Below are 15,524 nucleotides of genomic sequence, written 5' to 3'. Positions count from 1 at the left end.
TGTGCCCTCCAGGATTTTCTGGTGTAAACACTTGACTGCCGCCGTGTGAGTGTTGCTGGAGCCATTAGCCTCCCGGTCAGATCTATCTTCGGCCATCAAGGGAGCAGCAGACACTGGCTGTCAGAGGCCAGAGCAGAATTGATCCATTGTAATTGTGCCCCGTGTGAAGTTAATGACTTTTTAAAGCAAAGTGGCCCTCGTCACTTCCCCCATTGTGATGGACATATGTAAATGACCTCAACACACACATTATGCTAATTGGAGGGTAGGGCCGCTGTCTTGCCCGTCAAAATTTTGGAAATGGGGTGGTTGGTTGTCTGTGGCTATACGATCTTCCCGATGATATTTCATGTTTGTTGACTGGGTTTGATTACAGAACAGCCAAATTATTGTTTCTGCCAACTGTGCTGTGTTGATGGACTTGATTGCCGGGAACAAAAAAGGGGGAGATGAGAACACGATTGCTTACCTTGGTGCTGATTGGGCCATTGTCTATACGCTGAACACACAGCACTTATATATCTGTTCTGAACTGCAACAGATTGCATCGCATTTCAAACGAGTGATATCCCGCCAATGGCATTCGTGTTTAGAACATGTTTATTCTGTTTATTCAGAAGCCGATAAGCCAAAACTGAGGTTGTTTTCATAGCTGATAGTCACGCCGACTCCGTACAATATGGGACTGAATGGGGACGCAGCATTCGGCTAGGCAAGTCAAGGCCTAGCTGAATGCCAGGATAGCACTATGCGGACCCAAGGTAATTCAAAGTGCTTTACAAAATCAAAGAATGAAAAAACCATTTGAATTGTAGTCCAACTCCCTGCATGTGGTTCACCTGATGCACGCCAAAAACTGTGTTTGTAGGCAGACTTGAGTTTGATTGAGCAGTCAAGCCCATTCCGATTAAACAAGGCTGCCTTGTAAATGTAAAACAAAGTGCAAGACAGTGATCCAGTCAGTGGTGCGGAGGATCGAGTCGTAGCCTTAGAACAAACAGGCTGTGGATTCCCCTCCCTAAACTGGAGAAAACCAACAACAATACATAAATCCTCTCAGCTATTTCTGTGTAACTTTAATTTGCAGCTCTCTGCAATTTTTCTGACATCAGTTTTATAGAATCAACTGTTCCAAGTAATGCGAATGTTAAATGGTATGTTTATATTCACAAAACATGTCTCGATGTCGATACTCTCTAGTCTTGATAATGTTTTGGTCTCGGCTAATGTGGTCTTGATTACAACACTTCTCATTTGTGCTCAAAAGCAAACGTTCAAACATTTTGGTGTCAATTTCAACCAACAATTTGGAGAGTTATCATTTGCAACATGCGGACGCATTTTAATGTGACACAACGCGACACAAACGCGTGGCTCCGCTCGTTACAAGGGTGAGATTTCAGCATTTAAGTGGTGTTCCCGCATTAGCTGGAGGTCGTCTTTGGAGGTGTCTGGGAAAATGTCGTCAGTCATTAGGACACAGTCCATGAAACACAATGCTCCATTTCAGCCGAGTGTTTCCTTCAGGGAGCCACAAGGATCGTTCAAGTTGACTGGATGGAGCCGACAACAGTAAATTGTTAGCCCAGAGAAATGAATCGGCGGGGCCGGGGGTTGTCTTTAAGGCCTCTGACTGAGAGAAATGTCACCGATACTCTGCATCAGTGTCTAGAGCTGTCTTAGTCAGCGCTGCAGACGTGGGACTTGGCTAAAGGCTTTAATCCACAGTTTTTGGGTCAAAGTCACACTGTTTCTGAACAAGTAAAAGAGGAGAATATTCAGAAGGCCAGACGAAACGCCTCGGAGACATTCATTCAAAATAAAAAAAGAGAGAGAGGGATAAAAAAAAAAAAAAAACAGTCGTCTTTGAGAAATAATAGCTTTATGTTTCAGACTTTAACATAATCTCATTCACAACCTCTCCTTGGCCTTGACTTCCTGCTTGGCATAGTGAATTTACTCCGCGGGCCCTCTGGATGGAAACATTGGAGAACTGAATTTGCGGAGCTGTTTGCGGAGGCTTTGATTGTGGGAAAAGAGGTCACGCTCTTGACGGCGGAATACAGCGAGCTCTTTGAAAGTTTAAACAAAACAAAAATGTCAAGGCAACACGGCGCATTTTAATCACTTTTGTTCTGCATGAAAAATGAACATGAAGGTCATTATGGAGGTCGTTACTGCTATTTAAAAAGGAGGATATCATGCGTTTGCATTATACAGATTCAACCCTCCGGTTTGCCTGCTGTACCTGTGCCTCCGGTTTTTGGAACGCTATTTTTCCTTCTGGTCAGAATGTATCCCTGCCCATGTCAGGCATCCCTGGAGTGCGAGTGTTATTAGTGCCATCTCCAGGTCCAGTCCCTGCCAAGGTCACTTGGCCAGGAGCAGCAGCTGACGGCTCCCGGTCAGCCGGACCAGATGGTCCCCTCTGCACACGTTGCGTTGTGCTGGTTACCGCTCTGAAGGTGAGACATCACGAGTGATGCTCGGGAGCCAAGTGCTCAAGCTGTCAGCGGCAGATCTGGAATACTAAAGCGGGCATGACACGCAAATGAAAAGAAAAGATGTTTCCCCTGGCTGCCGAGAATGTCCAACAATGCCTGATTGATTCCCGATGAAGTGAACGTCTGGATGTATTTTTGGAATTAGGAGCGCCTTTTCGTCTCAGGCAGGTCGAAGTCTAATTTTGCTTTCGCTTTGTGTGCTGCTGGAGATTTATTGTAATGAGTCAAAGCTTTGTCACAATCACGTCAGTTGTTTTATACACTTGGCTTTGTTTTAGTACCGACCCCCCCCCCCCCCCCACCCCACCCCCAACCCACCCACCCGCCCAAACTTGGCCTTTTTGCAGTTGCAGTATTTTACTGAATTTACATATGGGAAAGAATGAATGGCTGCAGGTGATAAAAGACATTCAGCCTCACTGCAGTGTCCAGTCACAAGCGACTCCCCAGTGTGCTCAGCTGAAGAGATAATGACAGATGTGGCAATGTGGACATTATTCCTTATAATATGCAGAACCGATACAATAAATAAAAGTTTCACTTTTTTGTTTGACAGAGCATTTCTTATTGTGAAGAGGTTTTTTTCAGTCAGCACTCAACTATTTAGATGAGTATCTTTTTTTCCCCTTTTCCGCTTCATTTGTTTGTCGATTCCAATGATGCCACTGTATCATGCGTTCTTTTCTGATCCAAATGGCGACACATTGTGCCCTTCACAAGATGTTTCTCATTAGGTGTATCTTCATTGTTGTTTACCAGTCAGGCTTTTATAATAAATCCAATAGGCAAAGGGGCACAATTTGCACTGCTAGGAATTTAAGAATTTAAGAATTTCATGACTTTGATTCGCATGTGTCTCTATTGGAGAACAGTTGTGCAGATAGACAGATAGACAGATAGATAGATAAATAGATAGATAGATAGATAGATAGATAGATAGATAGATAGATAGATAGATAGGTAGGTAGGTAGGTAGATAGATAGATAGATAGATAGATAGATAGATAGATAGATAGATAGATAGATAGATAGATGGCTTTGCTTCAGACTAATGAAAAAATATTATTCACACTTCAAGAAACTAAAGGCCAAAGGTGACACTGAGTGGGAGTTATCAAAGTTAAAGCACACTGAAATGCAGCCGCCCCAATTAAATCTAAAAATAAATAAAATCCAGATTCTGTTTAAGGCTGCAGCACCTTTTTTGTCTTGGTCTGTGCAACTATCCTGCCACAGTCAGAGATAACCCTGCCATGCACTCTGTGTTAATAACTGCTCTCCATGACTCCCCTGTCTTCCTCTGCTGCTTTGGTCTGGAAGGGGGGGACGGGCCGAGCTTTTCAAAGTCATAATTACCATGAAGTAATCAGCCCATAAAACACTGGTCTTGCCTTTTGTCCAACTTGTTCCCAGGCTTAAGAATGGCTAATTGGGCAAGAGGGCTTACTCATATGGTGACAACTACAGAAGTGTCTTTCAACGCCAGATAAGAAGGGCTTATGTCCTGTGCTGTATAATTTCCTGATAACATTGAGACCACTCTTTTAGTTTTTTTTTTTTTTTTTCACAGAGAAAGGCTGCAGAAAGGAAAACCTGGCCGAGCGCAGCTTGGAGCCATGGCGCTGCTTCCTGAGAAAAGAGCTGCCTGCAGCTCAAGATAAAGTGACGGCAGGTGACAAATTCATAACGGCTTTGTGTCCTTACAATTCAGGGAGACTTTGGGCTCGGCCGAGAGTAAGGTGACGCGGCTGACGGGGATTTCATCTGTCTCAACGTGCGGCACGCCGCAGCAAAGAGACAATGCTTTGCCCGATGGATGTTCTGAGAAAGTGAAACAGTGAAAGATTTTTTTTTTTTGGGCTGTTTTTTCTTATCTGCACAATATGTAGTGAAAGAGAGAAGATTAGAGTGACGTAGAATTGATGTGTCGACTCATTTACAGGACATTTGCTTTGGAATCAACGCACTTCATAATATGCACTTTTGACAGTTTCAGCTTGAAACATGTCCTGAGCGTATTGCTGCAACATCTCTGCTCTGCCTTCCTCTCCCCTCCCCCCCCTCCCCCCGTCTCCAGCTGCTGTCACTTGCTGCATCTCACTCCGCCACCTCTGTTCTCTGTAAAGCTGTGATTCACCATCTCACCCTGGTTCTCTGCCACCGTCCCAGAGTTTGAGCTGTAATGCCTGCTTGAGCCCGGCAGCTTCGTTACCCGCTGTGACTGACTCTCACCGCCTCCTCAGTGCAGCCAGAATAACCGCGGAAGGCGGATGTTACCTTCAAGTGCTGCCCATAATTACAAGCTGCCCTTTTAACTCAGCAGATACACTTGCCGCTTTAATTTGGCCAAATGTTCGCCGAGGCTTCCTCGACAAACACACTGCGTGCTGTGTTTGTCTGCGGGCATTTTTAAAGATTCGAGAACTTTATTCGTCGCATGCTCAATGCTGGATGTGCAGCGAAATGACAAAAGTGGCAACGCTCACGAAAGGCCGATAACATTCACAGTAAGGAAAGAGGCAGCAGCAGCAAGAACAATCTGGAATAACACTGTAATACAACCGGTGTTCAATATAGATATAAAAGAAGCACACAATTTACAAGGGACCTTATTAAAAACATATGTAATATGTAGTGACTAAAATAAACGTTACTGGTTATGAGGCCGAAGCAAGCTGATTGTTGATTCATGGACCAAACACTAACGTTTGTATGTGTGGTATGATTGGTGCATTCTTTCTTTTGTAGTTGTTGTGATTTTACATGTAAAGGGGGTAACAATACAATTAAGAGTCACGGGGTCACGTGACCAGTTCACTTGACAAGTGAAAATGACGCGTTATGATTGGACGGAGGAGGAGATGCAATATTTTTTTTTTTTTTTAACAGGTAATCAAAGAGAAAAATAGAACAGTCCATTCTGGACAGCAAACAAACGTAAACAAACAAACGCAAACATAATTCTCACGCAATCTAACGGGACGAGATTTTACTAGAATTACGGCTTATGTGCTCCAGATTCCCTCCATGCAGACATGTTTGGGCCTCATACAAGTTCTAATAACGACACCAGTGTGGAGCAGCAGTGTGTTGGTCCTCTCTGTCGCACAAACAACAGCCAGCGTTCTGTGTTTGTAGGGATCTGCACCCAGAGGGACAGAGGCATCTCTGTTGGCAGAATGGCATTCAATTATTTATCTCTCGCTACCATCTGTATCTATCATGTAAAGATCGGCCATTAAATATTTATTCCACTGAATATGATTATGCCGCAATCTGAATACTGAAAAATAGTTCTTGGAGATTTCAATGTGAGTTTGTTGTGTATTGTCATGTCGGCGCGGTCAAACACAGACGCGATTGATCTGGTTTATGTAATGCTGTTTTTTTATTGTTTTTTTTTTTGCCCCCTGACTCCTGGGACTGCTTTGACCTATATGTTCTACTCTCAGTTATATTTATGTCTTTATCTGGCATTCGGCATTGTGTTCCCCCAGCGTGTTGCGTCAGTTCTCTCCTGACACTGGCTCCCTTCCACCTTTGAAAGAAATGCATGTTATGCCAACTGAAAAACTCTAAACTGTTGACTCTCAGTGTGAAAGTGACTGCAGCTGGTTGTTTGTCTCGCTGCGTTACCCCCGCGATGGATTGTTGCCACGAGGTCCAGGATGTCGGCTACCCCACCTTCGCCCCAAGACAGGTGGGATGGGCCCCAGCACCCTGCGACCCTGGGTGCAGGATAAGCAATTATAGAAAATGAACTGGATAGATGGTAAAACCCCTCCCATCAATTTCTATCATCGGCTCCAGACTCCAAACTGGCATTGATTCCAGAGCCGCTCTGTCTATCTGCACACTACAACAGCTGCGTATGGGCCTGCGAGGTCCACAATGAAGTGCCGCTTGGACAATCTTAGAGGCTAATATGTGCTAGTGTGCACCTGAATAGAAAAGCAAACAAGAAGCAAAAAATAAATAAATAAATAAAGTTCCCCAGCACTCTTTCTTGCCCTGTAAGTAAAACAAACATTAGTACCAAAAAAAAGTTTTGGTCAGTGTATTTACTGAAAACTGCTCATTATTTGGCTACTTCAGGCAAAGAAGCACACAATTCACAATGGGAATAAATCTTTCTCACAACAGATGAAATAAGAGTTCAGTATTCAAAGTCTTTCACTGGTGGAAGTGTGAATTTTGAACAAAATGTGAAGGAATTTCCCAAGTTTTAATAGAGTTGTTTGTCGTTAAGTAACACTTGTTGTCAATGCTTATGATCATGTCAGAGGTTTGCAATAGAATTGAGTTGCTAAGGCAGTAAATATTGAGAGTGATAGTGTCCCAAGCGTCTTAGGGTTTATGAAAAGCGCCATATAAATCCAAGTTATTATTATTATTATTATTATTATTATTAGTATTATTATTATTATTATTATTATTATTATTATTATTATTATTATTATTATTTTAGTGAGGGGAAGGAAGACATAAAAAAAATTGAGGACATTGTTAGAATTCTCAGTCGAGGTTTATTGAAACTGCACTTTTCTTCAAGTCAGCACAGGAGTTGGTGTGAAGACTCTTCTGTCGGCTATCTTGTGTATTTTAATGGCAGGGATTACATTGAGAAGTAGACAACTGATAATCTCCAGTGAGAAAATGAAAGAAGCAAAAAACGCCTCCAGACTTTGGCAACCAGTTCATAATACTGCTTCTCCCACTCATGTGCTACGATGCAGCACGCTGGGAGGATGGTGGACTCAGCTGCGTTCCAACTTCTGAGCTCTAAGCCACAAACACTTCAGACGGCGCGAATATTTACACCAACATGATTTTGGTAAATGCCGGGTTGAACGTGAGCCTTATTAACGTGCGCCTACTCTCGCTTGTCAGTCACTGTGCTCGCCAGCCTCACTTCAGAGGATATCAAAACAAACAAAGAAGAAAAAAAAAAATACACATTTCCAAATGGCAGCATCTGCGCTGCTTCCAGGATATACGCTCTGAAGATTAAAAAAAAAAAAGAGAAGAAGACAGGGGAGACAAAGAGCAGGGAACAAAAAAAAAAAAAAAAGACAAGAAATCCACTTTCTCCTACCTGCGGCCTCTGACGCCCCCATCTCTCACCTGCCTTACCCCCATATGCTGCCACCCACATTCAAATGTGTTTCATCATAATGTTTTGTGCAAAAGCCAGGATGATTCATCACGAGGGGGATCTGAGGGGCAGGAGGTGACGGCGGGGGGGGACGCCAGACATCCATCCTAGCGAGCGACCTCCTTTTTATCCTCCCTGCACTTTGTCTTTACTCCTCATGTATCAGTCAGAGAAGCTGCATACGGCTGAAGCGCCCGCTCGCCGCCATCTGGCAGCGGGAGAAACTCTGAGGGCAAAACTTGAGAGTGAGCCCAGTTTAGTGTTAAGAGACAACGTGACCGAAATAAGGCTTTTATTACAGCTTCATTTGATGAAGTCCTTCAATCAAATTGAGTGTTTACGAAAAGACGATAACATTCAATCAAACTCTTTGTTATTGTAAATGAAACATTTTCTCTTTTTACCGTCAGTTTAAACAAAGTCTTGTGCGAAGCTAATTAAGCAAATACGTCGACTACTTTTTCATTTGGATCGTTTTTACGTAATCGTTCCTTTTTTTTTTGTGCTCACAGCAAGACGTTATTAAATTCTGACTCCCGTGCGTGAAGTGGCAACGAGATTAAACAGTGTCTCTTGCAGACGTAATGTCTTCATAATTGAGGACTGTGTTTAGTAGAATGCATGGCTGCTAAAAAAAAAAAAAGTGATAAATCTTCTTATCTAAAAATCAAGTCGGCTTCTGACTTCATCGAAAGAGACGGTGAAATGAAGCCGTGCCGGCTGTGTCAAATTAGAGTCCGAAATGGAGTTGATTTCAATATTTTCACATTACCTCAAAAGTAATTGCATGTTGTTTGGTTGTCTGAGTTAGCTCAGCAGCCAGTCACTCCTTGTTTCCAAGAATATATCCTCCAGGCTGCCAGGCTGCTGTTTTGTCTGGTGCACAAAGTCTACCAGTTGTGACTTTCTTTATCACTTCTCAATCTCTTTATTCTGAGCTCATCTTTTCCCCCCCGATCCACCTTGTTAGTTTCCAACATTTCATGTGAAGGACGGGATTTTCTTTTCTTTTCTCTTCTTTTTTTCCCACTTTTTTTTTTTGCCCCTTAGCTACTGTCACTGTCAGGTGTCTTTATGAAATCTCAGGGCCTTGCTAGGTTCATGCCTCGGTCACCTGTCTCTTCAGCCACTGGGGGAGGAGGAGGGGGGGCGGGGGGGGAGTGAGTGGAGCGAGCTGACTGCCAATCAGGGGGTGCGGAGGAGTGAATAGTCACGGAGTGCACTTTGACATTTCTGATGGTGTTGTGAAAAAAAAAAAGTGCGCAATTGTCTGCCTTAATGCATCTGTGATGTTGACCCAATCACCTCGCACATAAATACGCAGAATAACGCACGGCTTCTTAAGTGTTCTGTAGAACAAGTGAAGTCAGAACAACGCCACAAGTGAGCCTGCTGCTGAGGCGGTATACACAATTTATAACTCTGCCAAAGAACTATAAAAGAGGCGCATTAGCAACGGCACAAAATGAGACTGGCTAACACTGCAGATACCTCCACTATTCATGTATGTTACACTCGTATATCCAGTTGTCACTGCGTTGCTGATGAAGAAATTAGGGAACATGACATCACGATCGGGTTTGTCTCCTCCGGTCGTATCTTTTGTGAGCCTTTTCCATCTTGGCCGCAAATTCCTTCTGCCGGAGTGCCGTCAGTGTCTGGAGATGTTCCGTTCTGTATTTCGTTTCTATCATTTCAAACAGGGACAAAAGTTGAAAGTAGGAAGCAAAAAAAAACACCTCAGAAAAGCCACCTCATTCTCTTCTTCTATACTGCTCTCCATTGTTTACTTTCTGCCGTGCTTTCTGTTGAGCTCTGTATATGTGAACAGCCTCCACGGATCAGACCTGAGATTTTCGTCCAGTGAAAAAAAGAGTGGGGGTAGGGGGGGGGAAAGTCCAAAAGGAAAAACAAATTTAATTACACCCAACTGTGCTAAGGGCACAGCGTGTATCGAGGAAGCAGAGTTCTTGCAATAAATCCTGGGCAGGAAACAGAAGTGTCTCTGATATAGCCAATCAAGGGCAATTAATCTCCATTGCAGGTGCAGGTATGGCTTGGTTGTAAAGGGCCCAGAACCCCTGGCATCATTATACACTTGGATGCCTGTTGCTTTTTAATAGGTGAGCCAGGGTGGTCTATTTGTGCATCGAACCATGCTGTGTACAAGCAAGGCCGGGGACATTACCCTTGCTGTGTGTCGCGACACTGCAGCTTGATCAAGGTGGCCTGCAGGGAGGCCATCTGTGAATGCTCTTATCCAAATGCCATATCTATTACGCCCACATACCGTTAGCTTTTCTGTAAAACAACTTGCGTTCCTCCCCCCTGTATTAATATACATAACGGGCATGGATGCTCAATCCAGCTTCTCAACTCAGGAACTTAGTCAAAGGGCACAAGGTCAACATGCCAAACAGAAAGACGGCCAGTGTCGGAAGAGGCTCGAAGTCGAGTTTTGTTTGGTCAAATCCCATTTTGCAACTCAAGCAAATTCTCTGTAGTATTGTGTTTTTACACAAACTGTATTGAGGCAGAGAATCATTATTTAAATAACATGCATTACATTCAGGAGTCTGCACATTGACTAGGACCGCTAAGGTATGGTCGTCTTCAGTGGAAAGATTTGCTATTGCAGTTTTAAAACATGTGCAATATGAAAATGACTTGATGATGGCTTTTGGATTTGTGGACCCAAACATAAATAAATAAATAAATAAATAAATAAATAAATACAGTTCTTTCCTTCCTAATGTGGAGGCCATTTGTGCGAAACACCAAACATATTGTTGTTGTCCTCTTAATGATCTCCCCAAAGTTATTAGACCTCAGTATTGCAAGCATTCTAAAAAGTCACCATGGTACATTTACTGCTATTAGAATTGTGTATGGATGAGAGGAGAGGAGAATCCTCCGCCTTGTATGTAATTTAATGTATCTAGTCGTCCATTAAATCACATCATGGATTATGTGGAATGCTGTATCCAGCATTTTTCATGATACATTAACCCTGTACAGTATGCACTTATCCAAATGGTGGCTCTGTCATTAGCGCAGCAATTACCAAAAAAAATAAATAAAATAAACACGGTGGAGAAAGAGAAACAGAAATTAGGCTTTTTCTTTCTTTCTTTATTTCCTAAATTTATACTCCACTCCCCCTCACTAGTGCTCCATGTATATATTTTTTTGTACTGCCGCTGACTTCCAATTACAGCGGAGCACAAAAGGAAGAACAACAATGGACTGTGTATAGAAAAAGCTATTTTTAATACACACTGGAATACAGGAATGAGAAATCTATCATGTGCAAATGTGTTGCTTTCGCGAGAGGTTTGCAATTACTCCAAATCACATCAGGCCTCTCGTCAAATGAGCATCAGCGGATAATTTGACCCCGCCCACGCTATCAGCAGAAAGGTAACAGGCCTCATGTTAACAATCTAGCACCTTCAGAATCACTCCGACGCAACGCCACTGCGCCTTAATTGTTACCGAGGGTGCAGTGCAGCCGCCGCAGCAACTCCTATGACAAATGACATCACAACACATTTCAATGTCTTCACGGAGAAACCCGGCGTTGCTCTGTGGACAGCCATATGCACAAAGCAATTTTACGTTCTGAATGTCTCCGTTCCCATTGGGCCATTCCTCCGCGAGAAGAGAAAAAAAGGCTGCGGGACCAGGTGAAGGAGCGATATGAGCTGTGACTTGCTACAAGGGAAAGAGAATTGGACGTTGAATGAGCAAGTGTTTGGGCAGGACTCGCGGGGAAGCGGATCAGAAGTACAGGCCCACTGAGGTTCGGCAGGAAGAACAATGAGAGTGAGGTCCAGGTGTGGAGGAAGTGGTGGAGAAGAATGGGATGGCAGCCTGGAGTGAGGTGAAAAAGGAGCACAGTGGTAAGAAGGATTTAAGAAGGTAAGAAATGTTTGATTCTTTTTTTCTTATACAGTCATTTGCCCCAGACTCAAACAAACATGGGTGGGGTGGCAACGACAGACCAACCTTGCAGGACAGCAGCGTAGCCTCGATTATTATTCTGAAACAGAAACACAGCCAGGAATAGCAAAGATGCCGCGCTCCATTAATAAAAAAAAAAATAACAGTTTCGGTTGGTTGGGGGATTCTATTGCTAGTCAACGTCCTCGAAAATCCCAGACAAAGTTATTGGCAAAAAAAAAAAAGAAATACATGAAGTGACTGCAAGCGTATGCGCTGCTACAGATTAGTGTGAAAGCTTCCGTAGCAGCAGTTCTATCAGAACTAAGTGGGATTTTCACATTAAAACAAGAGCACGGAGCAGCACTAAAGGCTTTTGAGGAAGATGTTTTCCCTTTGCACCCAACGAGGCTTCGGCAAGAATTAAAGGGATATTTCCCAGATTAGCAACCAGCTTTGATTCACGACAAAAATCCGCGGTGAAGCATAATGAATCCGCGTTCCTTTCCTTTCTCCTCTCTGGTACTGGCTCCCCTGTTTGGCTTAGCGCAGAACACTCCATTGGATGAGAATTTGCCCTGCTTATTTAATTCTCCCTTTTTTTGAAATGAACGCTGCAGCCAGGAACGAGGGTGGCGGGACCTCCGTAGGATTTCTGCAACACTGCGGGACTGTGTGAAACCTCAGTGCCATGGTAGAAACCTTTACAAGACTGTCTCAACATCACCGGTTCACTCCAGCTCCTGTTCACTACGTCTCAAATTCTACCTGAAAAGCGCGTCTTTCTAGTAACATTTTCATACTGTGATAAGGTTGACATTTCTCCCCCTCATTTGCCTCTGTGTTTTCTTTGTGTGTGTGTGTTTTTTGTTTGTTTGTTTGTTTTGAAACCCCGTAAAAACAACAACAATCACTTTTAATTAAAACTTTAAGCTTCCAATTATTCATCAATTATTCGTGTTTTGGGAAAACAGGCCTAAAAGGTGTTCGTGTGAAGCCGCCACTGTTCACATAAAAAAAACAGAGCAGAGGTTTTGAAAATGACATTTGTGTTTACTTTCTCCTCTGACCTTCAATAAAACCAAAAAAAAAACAACCTTTTTGTGCAACACACATGTGCGAACGCACACACACACACACACACACACACACACGGAAAAAAGAGCAAGAGTGACATGTTTGCCTGAGGACCATCCCATTTCAAAGGTGGATTTTGTATGTAGACAACAACCTGGTAATTTCCCTCGGTGCTGCAGCTGAGCACACTCATCTGTGCGATGACAAACTGAAAGGGTTATCCGGTCCCCTCAGAATACCTCGCAAACATCACTCAGATAAACCTAATTTTGCCCATGGCTCTCCTCACCCGTTTCAAAACTGGAGCAATGCATTTGCAAATACCTTGTTGAATTCCCACTCGGCCAAACCTGTGGTAGCAATATATCCGCAGGGGCACGTCGCTGCCCCTAGAGGACTCGGTGAAATATCTTTCAGGCCTCCAGGTGTATCTTTTTTTTTTTTTTTTTTCCATGACGATAAAACGAACAAGCACAACGCACGTCATGAGAACATTTCTCAAACTTTACAGTTATCTATGATTTTTTTTTTTTTCTCTTGTTTTGCAGTTCGGCCTTCATGAATATTTATCAGACAGAATAATTTATTGTCTCATTAGATGCTTTTTTTCCATGACCCCTAGAATTGCACAAAACCTAAATATTGCAATAAAAAACTGGTCACAAAGTAAAGTTGGAAAATATGGCCAAAGGGTTTTGACGCTGCAGTGAGGTGATCGTTACAGAGGTATATCCCAAAAGTGTCACGGAAACACTTTTTTCACATTTACGAGTCATCGGACGTGACGGACATGGGTCATGTGACCAGTTCACTTCAAGTGAAAATGGCGCATTGTGTTTGGACGGAGGAGGAGATGGAACCATTCTTGACAGCAAACAACCACAGACAAAACAAACGCAAACATAATTCTTATGTCCCACAAGAATTCTTGTAAAATCTCGAATAGCGCCTTACGCTCTTCACACCATTCACTGGAAGCACCTACAAATCGCAGTTGTTGAAATTTTAGAAACATCACTTTTATTTAGCAAAAAACTGTAATGGAAATGCAGCTATTGTGGCGGTAAGTGCAGCCGGTGGCCTGGATTAGATTGTGGACTGAAGCATCTTGAAAAGTGGGAGTTGCAGACATGCACAATACAGAAACATTTACTCACAAATTATATATTTTCATTTTATTCATGGACAAATAGGTCGAGAGGAAACCAAACTAGCAAAATGCCAAAGCGTCCCCCGCCTGCACCCCACTTAATGAGCTCCCCAAAAAGCTCTCTGTGAACGTTTCACACTGCATTCCAAGAAACGACTCTTGTGGGAGTGGCAGGCTGACCTATAGCGGGTCTTTACCCTGAGACCAGAGCTGCTTTTAGGACGGGCGGCCAAACTTTAGGTCACCGGGGATTAATTAGCTTTTTGAAACCCGCCCTGGCAGATGTCAAGGTAATCTTGAGATGTGGGCTGCCGAGGTCAGTGTAATATCTCTGAGCGGAGGGGGAGTGAGAGCTGATCTAACCAGTGTCCGGCTCCCTGCCATGCTGGTCATTAGTCCCAGATAGGCCACGATCTGCTCAGTGGCAACCCTACAGCCCTTATTTAGCACCCATTAATGACGGGGCCTGGAACTGGGTCACGCTTAAATCCAGCAGAAGCAAAGTTTGATGGCAACTAGCCGGAAGATAACTCCGAGAGAGATTTGCAACCATGCGTTTGGACAAAGGTAAAAACAACAACAAAAAACACTGCTTGAAAATATGCACATTTAGGGGCCGTTTACACGGAGACAGATTTTTTTTTGGAAACTGACAATTACCGAAAACGCTCTTGAAAAAAAGAACGGTCTTCAAAAATGTTCCCGTTCACATTAAGACGCTGGAAACGACTGAAAAAGTGTCGTACCTAAGCTCGGCCTGGTGTGGCGCCACAGGTTTACTCCATGAAGGTGGAAGAAGGGGAAGAACGCCTGAAGCAGCTGTGTTTAAAGAAGCAGGAGCTCGCTAACAACATTAGCACCACTGAGAACGGAAAGACAGATCGCTCCTGAAAAGACGGTGAGTTGAACTTCTGCTTCGGAAAAAACTTTAAAAGATCCATCTTGAGGTTGACTGGGAGTCATGCCAGTAAAAGTTTGCTAACATTTTTGTCATTTAGGTTTCCTGCCTCAATATCCCAGTCCGCCCACCAAAAAGAAAATCAATAAAAAGTAACACAGGAGGTTTGCAAAGAGCTCTCGTTGAGTTTATTTTCACTTGGCATACAATCCACAATCGATCCACGAGCACCGTGTGTTATTGTTCACTGTTGTTTGCGGTTCCATTGTCCGATGCTATTGTTGTTCTGGTGAGTGGTCGTCTGCACCTCACGGCGGCTCAGGTTGTCGGGAGCGGGGCGGGGTTTGTACCTGCGATATCAACATTTCCAAAAATGATCGGTTTCGCCGTTTACACGAGGCCGGGCAAGGCGCAGTTTTCAAACTTGTCCACCCTGGACAGTGTTTTGGAAAATGTGCAGTTTCGGTCTGTGCGGTTCGGCGGCATTGTGTAAACGCAAGGCCGAACCGACTAAATATGTGCACGTTTTCAGAGAAACCCATCTTTGTGTAAACGGGCCCTCAGCCCGGTCACAGAGGAGTTAAGTTCTAATTGTCCCTTGTCCCTTTTCTTGCCAGTAAACTGTTTGCCAGAACGACCTTCTCCATTTGGGAGCTCTGTGCCACTGCGGTAGGAAACGGCAGCCAAAGCCATTATTATTCTGAGAAAGGTGAGAAAACAGGGTTGAGAGTCATTGAGTTGAGAATTGTCAAGGGCTGACCCAAAGTGTCTGCTAAACCTGCTGGCGCTGTAACAAAA

This window comes from Nelusetta ayraudi, unplaced genomic scaffold (assembly GCF_046127955.1).
Source record: "Nelusetta ayraudi isolate G7.1 ecotype Tasmania unplaced genomic scaffold, CSIRO-AGI_Nayr_v1 ptg000084l, whole genome shotgun sequence".
Classification (NCBI taxonomy): domain Eukaryota; kingdom Metazoa; phylum Chordata; class Actinopteri; order Tetraodontiformes; family Monacanthidae; genus Nelusetta; species Nelusetta ayraudi.
Note: the sequence above shows the minus strand (reverse complement) of the source record.